This window comes from Podarcis cretensis (assembly GCF_951804945.1).
Source record: "Podarcis cretensis genome assembly, chromosome: 13".
Taxonomy (NCBI): domain Eukaryota; kingdom Metazoa; phylum Chordata; class Lepidosauria; order Squamata; family Lacertidae; genus Podarcis; species Podarcis cretensis.
In genome coordinates this window covers 35,060,950-35,074,992 of record NC_137182.1, presented here as the reverse complement: position 1 = coordinate 35,074,992, position 14,043 = coordinate 35,060,950, and positions in this window count along the sequence as shown.

The following is a 14,043-nucleotide window of genomic DNA, read 5'->3' as shown; positions in this document are numbered from 1 at the left end:
GAGAGAGAGAGAGAGAGAGAGAGAGAGAGAGAGAGAGAGAGATGTCCTACCTGTGGAACCTTATAGATATTCAGGAGAGTTGCCATATTCATGGAAATTTCAGAATCCAGTCCCCCAATAACTGCTATCAGATTTTTCATTTTGTCACAAATGTAGTTCGGGATAAATCTCTCCAGTGCTGATAGAAGCAGCATTGTGGCCTGATAGGTCCACCTGGCATTGTTATAGCTGTCATAAATGTGGAAGCCCAAAGTGATATTGGGTAACATCTGAGGATTTTCATTGATCTCCTTTACTGCAAAGTCCATGGCCACAATGTGCTGGTAATGCTTAGGTATTACACTAGAATGAATTTGAGATTCTGTATCATGAAGATATTCCACATGTGCTCAGTATCTGATTCATTAATTACTCAATTAGTCTAATGATTGATGATTACATTATCTACATGTTATATTTCTTGAAGCACCTTTTGCTGTAATAGATAAGCACTACCACATAACAATACTTTCAGACTACGGTATCTTTTTCAATATCATTTGCTAAAATGAACTACACTGAAAGGTTAAATGAGCTGGGTATTCACAGCCTGAAAAAAAGTTTGATGGAAGACATGATAGCTGTCTTTAAATATATACAGAAGGTAGAGCATATAATATAATAAAGAAGGTAGAGCAGTCTTTTCTTCTTTATCTCCCCACCCCCGCTCCATTGGGAAGGCTTGGAGATAGCAGGTGGAAACTGCAAAGGAGTAGATATTGGCTAATCTTAGGGGGGAAACCAAGCAGTAAAAGCTGTTTGGGAGAGGAACAGACTGGGAGGTGGTGAGCTGCTCTTGACTGGAGGTATTTAAGCTGAGGCTGGACAGCTTCTGTTATGGATGCCTTAGTTTCAAGATGTCCTCCACTGAACAAAGTTGGACCATATGAGCACCCATAACCCTTCCATTTTTTAAAATAAGGTGTTATTTAACACACTCACACACATTCACACTAGCAACATTTTCATTCTGCATAAGCTGCTCACGCCTTCCACTTTACTAAAACAGAATTCACTGGCACATAAACAACCATTAAGGTCTTACACAACCGATTCTGATAATGTTGGTAGGGGTTCTTCTTTGAATTCGCTTTCACTGGTGACAAAGCTGCCATGATAAGCGATGCCACCAATGATGAGATCTCCTTTCTGATGATACATGTGAACTGGATGCTGTGGATAATGGACACTGCATTGAACAATGGGATCTGCACATCCTGTTTGAGGAAACAGGACCAGTAGCAAGATGACTAAAACTGCCATTCTAAGTACAAGGAAAAGTATTCAATCTACATCCAAAATCTCCTATGTTCTTCAACAGAACAATTGTTACAGCACCTGCAACTAAAACTGCCTGAATTGAACATTTTATGTTTCCCAGAGGCCTGAAGCTGTGGAGCTTTGCCTGTTCCCAGTCCCTCGCCCTACCTCTGAATTGTACTGGGTATATTTATGACATTTTTCATGGTCTTTGTTCTTTGTTTTGCTAGTGGCCACTGGGGAGGAAAATCCACAGGGGTTTGAATGAACAACAGAATTATTTTCTGCCCTTTTGACAAGGTAACTGTGAAGTTAATTGCTACTTTTAAGGTGGGGGGTCCCTGTAGAATTAGGAAAGTTTGTCACACATTTTGAACTGAAATATTATTTCTTAACTAGCTAAGAAGGGATGGCAGAACTTGGAGTCACTGACAGTAAGATAGGGACATTGTATTCAATGCTTTATGATAAGCGTCCCCCATATGGCACTTGTGTGTGCCAGTGTGCTATCGCACACTACAGCCCCAGAGCCAGAGCAGGGCTCGTGGAAGTTTGTATGGTGTAGGAGTTCAAAGGAAGAAGCCCAAAACACCAGAATGATCAGTTCTAGTGCTTTATTGAAGAAAGATATTGGCTAACAGCAGCCTGCCACTTCCCCTTGCTGCAGCTCAAAGCACACAGGGATGCCCTTCACAGCAAGGAGATGGTTGTCCACATCCAAGTGAAAGTGCATATATTCTTTATATAGCTCCTCTCCAGTCATTCAGCTGCTGCACAGCACTTAGCTAAGCCTAACTGTGCTTAACATATTATCCAGCACTGTCTTGTGGGTCGCTATTTGCAGACTAACCACAGATAAAGCAAAAATTACTCTATGATTTACAGTTGGTTGCAAACAGTGCCTTGTCAGACATAGCATCCCAGCTGTGGACTACTATTTTTCCATATGTTAAACAGGCACAAACATTGGCCAGATAAATTCCTTATTCTGGCAGGCTTCCTTTATTTCTTATTAAATGTTCTCTGTTGTTCAGCTCAGGCCGCAACACAATAATGTAGCATTTTGGGGCAAAAATGCAAGTCAGAAGCCCAGCACTAGAGGCTAAGATAGAGAAGATCTCCACAGCTACCATATATTTTCCCTTGGTACTGAGGTAGCTTGGAAAGAAAGATACCCAAACACTACAAAAGACCAGCATACTGAAAGTGATGAACTTGGCTTCATTGAAACTGTCAGGCAACTTTCTGGCAAGGAAAGCAACAGTGAAGCTGACAAGAGCCAGGAAGCCCATGTAGCCCAGGACACAGTAAAACATAGTCACAGATCCCACATTACATTCTAGTACAACTTCCTTAGCCATTGAATGCATGTCAACATCAGGGAATGGGGGTGAGGATCCTAGCCAAGCAGTACAAATACCTATTTGAATAAGGGAACAGGAAGCCACAATGGAATTGGTCATTCTCTTCCCCACCCACTTCCTCATCCTGGATCCTGGTTTGGTGGCCATGAAAGCCAGAACCACTGTGAAAGTTTTTGCCAGTATACAAGAAATAGCCACTGAGAAGATGATGCCAAAAGCAGTCTGTTGAAGGAGACAGAATACCCTTCCAGGTCGCCCGATGAACAGCAGTGCAGAAAGGAAGCAGAGCAGGAGGGAGATAAGAAGAGTGTAGGTGAGGTCCCGGTTGTTGGCTTTGACAATGGGTGTGCTGTGATGCTTCAAAAATGTTCCCAGGACCAGAGCTGTGATGAAAGAAAAAGAAAGGGCAAAACAGGCTAAAATGATCCCCAAAGGTTCTCCATAAGTCAAAAAGCTTTTATCCTTGGGAATACACACATCCCGATTATTGTTTGGATATTCTTCTTCTGAACATTGATTGCAGTCATTCATATCTTTAAAAAGAAAATATGTGTTGTGATATTTGTTTGGAATATTCATGCTAATGCATTTTTTTGGAGGTTTTATGTCTGGTTTGATAAAAAATTATTTAAAGCTTTGGACCATAAATGTCATCTGTAGGGAATAGTTTGTGTTGGAATTCTCTTAATGAAAATGATGGATAGCAGGTATGCCTAATTCAACTGCTGCTTAATAAGAATTTAAATTTTGTGTCTTCTAGGTTGAAAACTAACATTCTAACCACTACACTAAGATAGCTCTAACTTCCATCTTATCAAAATGCTCAAATTTTCACATGTACATAAATTGATAGAGTACCAATTTTGGAGATCCACCTCTAGTTGGGTATCGACTTTCTTAAGTTTCCGGAACTGTATATATGTATGAGAAATAGGTAGATGATTAAATATTTAAAATTTATATAGTCCTGGAGCCCTGTGATAATAAAGGACTGGACTCTGTGTTCCACAACAATTGTAGGATCCAAGCATACTTCAAAAACTCAGCTAAATTGTTGTTGTTGATTTGATTGTGTTCTGGATTTAGCTGAGGTTCAAGTACTGAGCCAAATTGGGCACTTTGAGAGGGATTTGGGCCTTGGACAAGTTAGGTTGAAAGATGTTGCCTGATTCTGATGTTGCCTGACACTCCTGCCTGCCTGATGTCCTGCAGAAGTGATAGTTTTGCTCCCCAGCTGTTGAGGGCATGCATTGATTCTGTGGGGTGTGGGAGCTGCTTGCAAAGGGAGCTGCTGCCTGCAGGAAAGGCACTGGTGCAGGTCCAGATTAAAACAAGAGGAGTTCCTAGGCTAAGAGACCTTGGGAGGCCTAAACTTAATAGCATTTGATCATGAGAAACAAACCCTTTTTTAATCTGCTCATTGAAAGTAGTCAAAATTAAAAATTTAAAAATAGTCCAGTAGCACCTTAGAGATCAACTAAGCTTTTTCTAGGAATAAGCTTTCATGTGCATGCACATGAAAGCTTATACTGAGAACAAACTTAGTTGGTTTGTTCTAGGTATAAGAACAATTATGTGGCCAGCATGGCTAAGCTACTACCGGCAAATGGAGGATCATGATGAATGCCAGAGCACATGGAAATGACATTTACCTTCCCACTGCAGCAGGACTAGTTTATCTACTTGCACTGGTATGCTTTTGAACTGCTAGGTTGGCAGAAGCTGGGACAGAGCAATGGGCGCTCACCCCATTGTGCAGATTCGAACTGCCAACCTTCCGATCAACAAGCTCCAGAAGCTCGGTGGTTTAGATCACAGAGCTACCCATGTCCCTTACAATATCTACAAAGTCAGAACACTTTATTTTGAAGCTCTTTTGGGTGCAAATTTACCAATTATATCTTTTAAAACCAGAAAGTTGTGGTTTAAGAATGCTTAGATCAGACAACCAATCTTGGGACATCATTGCCTGTAAATCATTCTTTATCCTTTTTAGTCAAAAAATGATCTTTTGCAAGTAAAGGTTGTAGCCATTAAACACAGGAAGCCTGTGAAAATTGTTTCCACATTTGGAAAAGCTGTCTGAATTTTCTCCTTTAATATTGTTTGATGCATATCTTGGTGGCTGAAATTTTCTTTTTCAATGTGATTTTTTCAAATTTTCTTTTTCAATGTGAGGTGGCAGTGCAAAAGTTCATTGGCTAGATTAAGGTCAACATCCTTTGTAAACTCTTGAATCAACATCTTAACTCCACAGTGAATCTTTTCCTTGGTTGCTAGTAGGTTCACCAAAAATGTCTAGGTCTCCCTAAACTTGTCTCTTGGAGAAAGTTTGTCTAAGGTTGTGAATGCTGTCCCATCATTGTTGCACCTCCCTCCGTACTCACTGCCTTCTTTTGACAGTTTTGTACTCAACATTCAGCAGAATAAATTTTGCTTGCTGTTCAATTTCATCAAATTAGTCTGAGTGAAAATTAGCCTGCTATGGTGGGCTGTAGATTTTTGCAGCTGTGCTAAATGGAATTTGCTAACTTTATGAAATTGGACTAGCATAAGGGGTCCAAAGGTAAAACACGACAACGAATTCAGTAAGTGAGGCCCAGGGCTGCAGCCCACTCAACCCATGCATAAATCTAGCACAGGATAGATGACTCTGTGCAAGAACTGTTTGGCAGAGGTATTGAGCGGTTTCCTTCAGAGCTTGTGCAGCAGTATCTGAGGGATTGATGCCACCACCCAGAAGCTGTTGCACAAAGTCATCAATCTTGCATGGTGTAGGATTCTCCTTTACAAGCAGCTTCCCTGCAGATAAGCCCCTTGTGAAGGATTGCACTGCAAAATTGACTGCCTCTGCTCCTGTTTGGGAGGGCAGAAGGCATCTCCTTTTCCTCCTCTCCACCCACTGTAGGTTTAATTAAACATTAGTCCCTCACCAAACTAATTTGGGATGGATCCTGTGATACTTGAGTTGCCCCAGAGTAGACCATCCTGATTGGGATCCCTGATTGGACCCAAAGGGCAGATTAGGGGTGTTGGGGTTCACAGCCATAGTAATTAAGGATCAACTTAATAAAAGCATAAGTAAGTCTGGAAAAAAAGCACACACCTTTCCTAGTGCTTTTTTAGTCTGGCAGTAACCACAGATGAAAATGAGAAAACTATGTTTGAGACATCAGTGTGTGGGTAATGAGCACTTACACTTTACACTGTGGGTGCCCTTTGTGGGATTGCGCTTGGTGCTACAGTTCCCAGGGAGTTTGCTGGCAAACAGGGGCTGGCTTGCCTCTCAGTGTTAATTTTGGAGATTCATGCCCAGCCTCTGTAATCAAGTTTCTTGCTGGGAGGTGGGGCCAGGCCCATTTATAAATAGGGGGTGGAGCCAACAATAGCCAGGCAGTCAGCTCTGGAGATTCACCCTCCCTACCCTCCCTTAGTTTAATGTTTTCTTGTTTGCTGGTTAACTTTTTCTTCCTGCTTAATGGGTGCTGCTATGGTCTTTGACTGGTTGCTGTTGAAGGACCTGCAAGAAATTTTCCTGCATTGGCAGGTTTTGTCTTCCCTTTAGCAATTTCTCACAACTTTGTTATGGCCTTGGGTGGAATCCTTTAGTAATTTCTTCCCTATATGGGGGGGGCACACATGAAGTGGTAACTCACCCCCCTGCGGCAGCGATTCCAGGGTCCCCCTCTTAAAGGGGTTATATATATATGGATGTCACTGGCCGTACACTGAAAGGTCGTCAGTGAACTACCCTGCGTGCGGGGATATGGGCTTGGCTGCCTGCTACACTTATGTCTCGCAGTGCACCCCATATCCTATTTACCCTGATGAGTCCCAGTTCCCCCTGGCTGGGGGGCTGGGAGGGAGACATGCCCAAGGCCTAAGCCAAGGTCTTCCTACATTTGGAAATTTAATAAACTTGTGGCCTAATTTTAATTCCATATAACATTGTCAGAGTCTTTATTCCTTCCTTATGGTCCCTGGCGTGGGACGCAGGTGGCGCTGTGGGTTAAAGCCTCAGCGCCTAGGGCTTGCCGATTGAAAGGTCAGCGGTTCGAATCCCTGCGGCGGGGTGCGCTCCCGCTGCTCGGTCCCAGCGCCTGCCAACCTAGCAGTTCGAAAGCACCTCCGGGTGCAAGTAGATAAATAGGGACCGCTTACCAGCGGGAAGGTAAACGGCGTTTCCGTGTGCGGCTCAGGCTCTGGCTCTGGCCAGGGCAGCGATGTCACGCTGGCCACGTGACCCGGAAGTGTCTCCGGACAGCGCTGGCCCCTGGCCTCTTAAGTGAGATGGGCGCACAACCCCAGAGTCTGTCAAGACTGGCCCGTACGGGCAGGGGTACCTTTACCTTTACCTTTATGGTCCCTGGCGGCTGGGGCTGTCGCTGCCTGGTCATGCAAAGCTGAAAGTTATCTTTTCTGCTATGTTATCACCAGAACTGCCCATCACTACTCAGAAGCTATTGTACCTTATTAGCAGAACCTGCTTTGAATAATCTGAGGCAAATGATCACATACGCCTGATTGTTTTTTCTTCAGCAGCTTGCTCCAGGCCACACTTAACAAACATTTCAATTGTTCACCTTTGAAAATTGAAGTAGTCCTGATAGAGTCCTAAATCTACAGGCACATTCCTCTGTCTTTCAGGCAGATCCCTTCTATTTCGCAACACTGTACAATATACACATAATACTTACCCTCCTGATCTGAAATCTTCCCTTCTGGACAGGGGATGCAATCATAACAGCAAAATGGCTCTCCCTCTTTCAATTTCTTCCTAAAGCCGGGGTGGCACCTCTCATTACATAAAGAAAGAGGCTGAAACTAAGGCACAAGTGAGAGAGCGCAATAATAACGCTGAGAATAGTGAGTTAAGAAAAAGACACCACAATATTCTGATTGTCCTAAATTATACAGTGGAACCTTGGTTTTCGAATTTAATCCATTCCGGAAATCCATTTGACTTCTGAAAGGTTTAAAAATTGAGGATCAAAGGGCGGTCAGCAAGTTCAATGAATAAGAAAAAAAGAAAAATGCTGCTCAGAATCCGTTTGATTTCCGAGGTGCATTTAAAAAAGGAAGCATTCACTTCTGGGATTTCAGTGTTTGGCTTCCAAAACATTCGGCAACCAAGACGTTCGAAAACCAAGGTTTGACTGTATCTCCTTTCAGTAATGCATGGTGTGTGTGTGTGTGTGCGCGTGTGTGTGTGTGTATGAATGACATTACCTGCATATTGATTCCCTATGTTACTTCCTATATGTGCTTTTATTCAATAAATAATTCAAAATTTAAAAATATTTTGTTTTCACACACAAACATATTTTATTCAGATATTTGACATGCACTAAATATAACATTTCTGCTTGAACTGAACATTGCCAGTAGAGCATCACTGAATGTAAAACGACTTAGATTAGAATCTTATGTATATTTAAACCAATAGAGATATGATTAAATTCTATATACAATTTTCTCTGAACCTTTTCTCCATGAATAAAGGCAAGAATATAGAAAGATTTGTTTGTTTGTTTATTTGTTTGATCTCGTTATAGCCCAACTTTCTTCCAGTTTGGAATTCAAGATGGCTAATTGTGGAATAATAGCCACTTGTGGAATCCCATTTTCCCAACAGTTCATCAATTGTGCATTCTCAGTGTAATCCCCTGCCTCCAGATTTTATAGTTTTCATCACTGTCTGACGAAAATTATTTTACACATCAGGGCAGAGCATCAGTATTTATTCAAAACTGGATGTCTTTTCAAATTGCTGACAGTTGGATCCTACCTGGTTAAACGTGCTATACCATGTTATCTCATCTGCATTGATGGTGAATACTTTCTTGGGGTCCACCCTTCCAACTTTCACTCTGTGGAATGATTGGTTTGAAGAAACAATCCAGTTGATTATATCAAATCCAGCCACTAACTCCCCAAACTCATCAAAGAAAATCTTGTCCCCACCGCTGTTGTTAAAAGAGACATTTCTGAGAAAGTGATGTAACTAGGTTGAATAGCAAAAATCAATAGTTTAGGAAAGGCTGAAGTTAGAAGTTAAGGTCTAATGTCTAGGGTTTTCTAGTGAGAAAAGACTACAGAAAGACAGGAATTCAATCAATGCACCAAAGTTTTAACAGAATTGACACCTTTATTTTACTGATAAAAAAACTAGGGATAAAAGAGGAATCCTTTAATAGCAAACATATTTCCTCCTGTCCACCTGTTCAAACCCTATCATAGTTATTCCTGTGAGAGCTTTTGTCCTTAAGTCTCTGCTGCGGCTAACAATCTCCTTTCCCTTCCTCCACCACAACAAACACTCTGTGAGGTGAGTGAGACTGAGAGACTTCAGAGAAGTGTGACTAGCCCAAGGTCACCCAGCAGCTGCATGTGGAGGAGCGGAGACGTGAACCCGGTTCAACAGATTATGAGTCCACCGCTCATGAAGAAAGCACAAGCTAGACCAATGCTTGCCAATTTGGTATTCACTTCCAGATTCTGTTGGACTACAGCTCTCAGCACCACAGATAGTATTGTCAATAGTCATGGATGATAGGATTTGCAATCCAACAATGTATGAAGGGCATCATGTTTACTACCCATGAGCAAGATGGTATCTCATTATGAGGCCCAAACAGTGAGATACACACAACCCAGGAAGATAAAAGCTACATACCTCACATTAATATACCCAGAGATCACAGAAGAATACCCTACACTGATCAGCAAAAGTGTAAAAGTGTACATTGTTTATACACTTAAGTACACTGACAAAAAAGAGTGAATCAGAGTAGACTGATAGGCTATTATTTCAACACTAGTTGATTGAATATGAAGAAAAATTGAAAGATGAGCACTGGAAGAGTTGCGGGGAGTTAGTTTTATTATTTAGATTGTGGCATACTGTACCATGGTTGTGCCTCTCTGTCACTTGAACATGTTGAGTCCGTTACCTGCCACAACTGTTGATTTTGCCATTTCAGTCCCTCTCTATTTTCCATCGCTCTGTGTTTGAGTCTAGATGACAGTGCGTGATGTAAAGCATGAGCAGCAGCATAAACAGCATTGTAGATGCTGTAGCTGTGGCCAGACATGCTGGTTTCAAAAAATGTTGCCGAAAGGCTGTCCAGTTTCTCGTCCCCAGTGCAAATATCCCCCTCCACATTTTCCACATCTGGATTTGGGAATACACAGCCAAAGGCCCCTTGCCAGAAGTCCCTGATAAAACCATTTGCCTTTGCACTGGAAGGACTTTGGCTCTCAGCAAATGATTTGAATTTTGGTAAGTCATTGGAGTGGATTGTGAAGGACAGGACACCATGGAATATTTGGGTATCCCAATCCCTTTGATAGACGTGTGAAGTGAGCTCCATTTCAGCTGTTGTTATCCACACTATTCCTTTTGGTAGACTTGGTGGATGTTGTGCAAAATATGGAAGCCATCTCAAAAAAAACATGGAAATAGATTCTCCATTAAAAACAACCACATTGGCTGTACTATTCCTGACTTCATTATGTATGTTTGCCCCCTCTTCAAGTATTTCTTTAATTTCATCAATAGAAGTCAACATAGGGACTCTTTGTATGAAGGAAAAGCAAACTCCACTATGGGAAAACATTGGTGATACAGTTTGTAAAAATCTTTCACCACTTTCATCATTCATTATAAAGACTCCAATCCATGTCCACCTGAAATGTAGTAGCAAAGAGAGAATCCCTGCATATTGAAGGGTTTCCTTAGGGACCATCTGGTAGAAGGAAAGGCCTAGACTTTTATCATTCATCAGTGGAATGGAGCCATAGATGAGCTGGAGAGAGAATGGGGAGGGGGGAAATGACAATAGCATACTTTATATTGCAATTTGGTGGATTCAAAATAGTGCCTATAGTATGGAATGCAGGGCTGTCTGCCCCTACTGATGGATGCTACCTCTCAGCAAAATAGGAAGTGGGCCAATGTTGTGGATTTCTCCCTCCCCTCAGAAGCACGCTTGTGGATTGAGGGGACTAAAGGAGCAGAAAGAATTATGAATGATTGTCATATTCCCTGTTCCACTCATTGATACCAAACATATATTATATTGGCAATGTTTACAACATTACTGTAAGTGAACTGAATTTACTTATTTCCCTTCACTTGATAAGGAGTTGGGGCTGAAAGATTATAGACTGATCCATGGCTGACCTACAGGTCCATGACTAAGGGGAGAAAGCACTGAGGACTTCTTAGCTCAAGATTTTTATTTTGTAATTATAATACAGCAACATATTTTCAGAATAAAGCAAAAGCAATTTCAGAGTGCTTATGCTTTCTGTGTACAGCTGTGTAAATGGGGAATACAGTACATAATGTGAATATTCCCTGCAATCTAACTTACAATTTTTCTTCTTTATAAGTGAACAATAAGCAGCAGTTTTATCTCTCTCTCTCTCTGTCTCTAAATTAAAAAACAACCCTATAAGTAAAACAAAACAAACATCAGTAACAAGAGTATCATAAAAGAATATAAGTAACAGCCAACTAGTAAAAGTATTATTCAAAAATATAAAAATATAAAAATATAAAAAGTGAAGGGATACACTGATGTCTTTGAATTACACTGTAGAAAATGTGTAGGATTCAAGAAAGTGTGAATTAAACTCCCCTAACACACAAACACACACACACACACACACACTTTTTGCAAACGGGACACACAGAATAGAGTGGTGGGGAAACCTGTCCTACCTGTGGAACCTTATAGATATTCAGGAGAGTTGCCATATTCATGGAAATTTCAGAATCCAGTCCCCCAATAACTGCTATCAGATTTTTCAGTTTATCACAAATGTAGTTCGGGATAAATCTCTCCAGTGTTGATAGAAGCAGCATTGTGGCCTGATAGGTCCTCCTGGCATTGTTATAGCTGTCATAAATGTGGAAGCCCAAAGTGATATTGGGTAACATCTGAGGATTTTCATTGATCTCCTTTACTGCAAAGTCCAAGGCCACAATGTGCTGGTAATGCTTAGGTATTACACTAGAATTAATTTGAGATTCTGAATCAGAAAGATATTCCACATGTGCTCAGTATCTGATTCATTAATGACTCAGTCTATCAGTTAATGATTACATTATCTACATGTTATATTTCTTGAAGCACCATTTACAGAAAGTGGAGCAGTCTTTTATTTTTGCTTCCTCCAGTGGGAAGGCTTAGAGCAGGGTTGTCCAAACTTTGATGAAGTGAACCTGCGTGAGGGCTGACCAGAGTTGTTGACCTTTTTTTAGGATTGAGCTTGTTTTAGGATTTTAACCCAGGAAATAAAGTGCCGGATTTAACCAACCAGCAGGCCAGATTAGGCCCCTGAGCCGGATTTGGCCGTGCCTGGTTTAGTGCTGGCAGGTGGAAACTGCAAAGGAGTAGATATTGGCTAAACTTAGGGGGGAAACCAAGCAGTAAAAGCTGTTTGGGAGAGGAACAGACTGGGAGGTGGTGAGCTGCTCTTGGCTGGAGGTATTTAAACTGAGGCTGGACAGCTTCTGTTATGGATCCCTTAGTTTCAAGATGTCCCCCACTGAACAAAATTGGACTATACAAGCACCCATAACCCTTCCATTTTTTAAAACAATGTGTTATTTAACACACTCACACACATTCACACTAGCAACATTTTCATTCTGCATAAGCCTTTGACACTGTCCACTTTACTAAAACAGAATTCACTGGCACATAAACAACCATTAAGGTCTTACACAACCGATTCTGATAATGTTGGTAGGGGTTCTTCTTTGAATTCGCTTTTACTGGTGACAAAGCTGCCATGATAAGCTATGCCACCAATGATGAGATCTCCTTTCTGATGATACATGTGAACTGGATGCTGTGGATAATGGACACTGCATTGAACAACGAGATCTTCACATCCTGATTGAGGAAACAGGACCAGTAGCAAGATGACTAAAACTGCCATTCTAAGTACAAGGAAAAATATTCCATCTACATCCAAAATCTCCTACGTTCTTCAACAGAACAATTGTTACAGCACCTGCAACTAAAACTGCCTGAACTGAACATTTTATGTTTCCCAGAGGCCTGAAGCTGTGGAGCTTTGCCTGTTCCCAGTCCCTCGCCCTACCTCTGAATTATACTGGGTATATTTATGACATTCTTCATGGTCTTTGTTCTTTGTTTTGCTAGTGGCCACCAAAAATCCACAGGGATTTGAATAAACAACAGAATTAATTTCTGTTCTTCTGACAAGATAATTCTGAAGTTAATTGCTAAGTATAAGATGGGAATTCCCTGTAGAACTAGGACAGGTTGTTTGTCACACTTTTTGAACTGAAATATTCATTCTTAGCTAAGAAGGGATGGCAGAACTTGGAGTCAGAAAGATAGGGACATTTTATTCTATACTTTATGACAGTTACCAACATGGCACTTGTGCATGTGAGTGTGGCCACAGTGAGTGTGGTTACACCTTTTGCGTAAATATCCTCTCAGAAATCCACAATAATGAGAGGCTGAAGAAAGATATTGTGAAATGCAAAGGGTGAATACATACACGTTTTTAATTTTAGATATATCTTAGTTTGTTTTTCCAAGATATTTTTTCCAAATTAGAAAAATCAGGAGACCTGTGCAAATATTTATGCAGTGTAGCTGCTGAGAGGGAAATGGCTCAGTGCTCTGCTGTCTAGATTTGAAGCTATCGCAGACGATGCATATACACAAACCTTTCAGGCTTTATGTCTTATTAAATGTTCCTTGCTGCTTAGCTCAGGCCACAACAAAGCCCATGTAGCCCAGCATACAATAAAACATAGTCACAGATCCCTCCATACATTCTAGTACAATTTCTTGAACTACTGAGTTCATGTCAATATCTGAGAATGAGGTAAGGATGCCAGCCACATGCATGTGTGAATAAAGGTGCAGGAAACAACAATGATCAGTCTCTTCCCCACCTACTTCTTCATCCTGAATCCTGGCTTGACAGCCATGAAAGCCAAAGCCACTCTGATGGTTGTTGCCAGCACACAAGTAAGAGTCACTGAGAAGATGATACAAAAAGCAATCTGTTAGAGGAGGCAAACAACTTTTACAGGCCATCTGATGAATAGCAACGCAGAAAGGAAGGAAAGCAGGAAGGAGAGGAGGATAGTGTAGGTGAGGTATTGGTTGTTTGCTTTGACAATGGGTGTGTGGTGGTGCTTCAAAATGTTCCCAAGGGTTCTTCAAAGGACAAGATGATTCCCAAGATGACAAATGATTCCCAAGGGTTCTTCAAAGGACAAGAAGCTAATTTCTTGGGAATACACATATATTGATTATTTTGTGGATATTCTTCTTCTGAGCATATGTTACAGTCATTCATATCTGAAAAAGAAAATAGG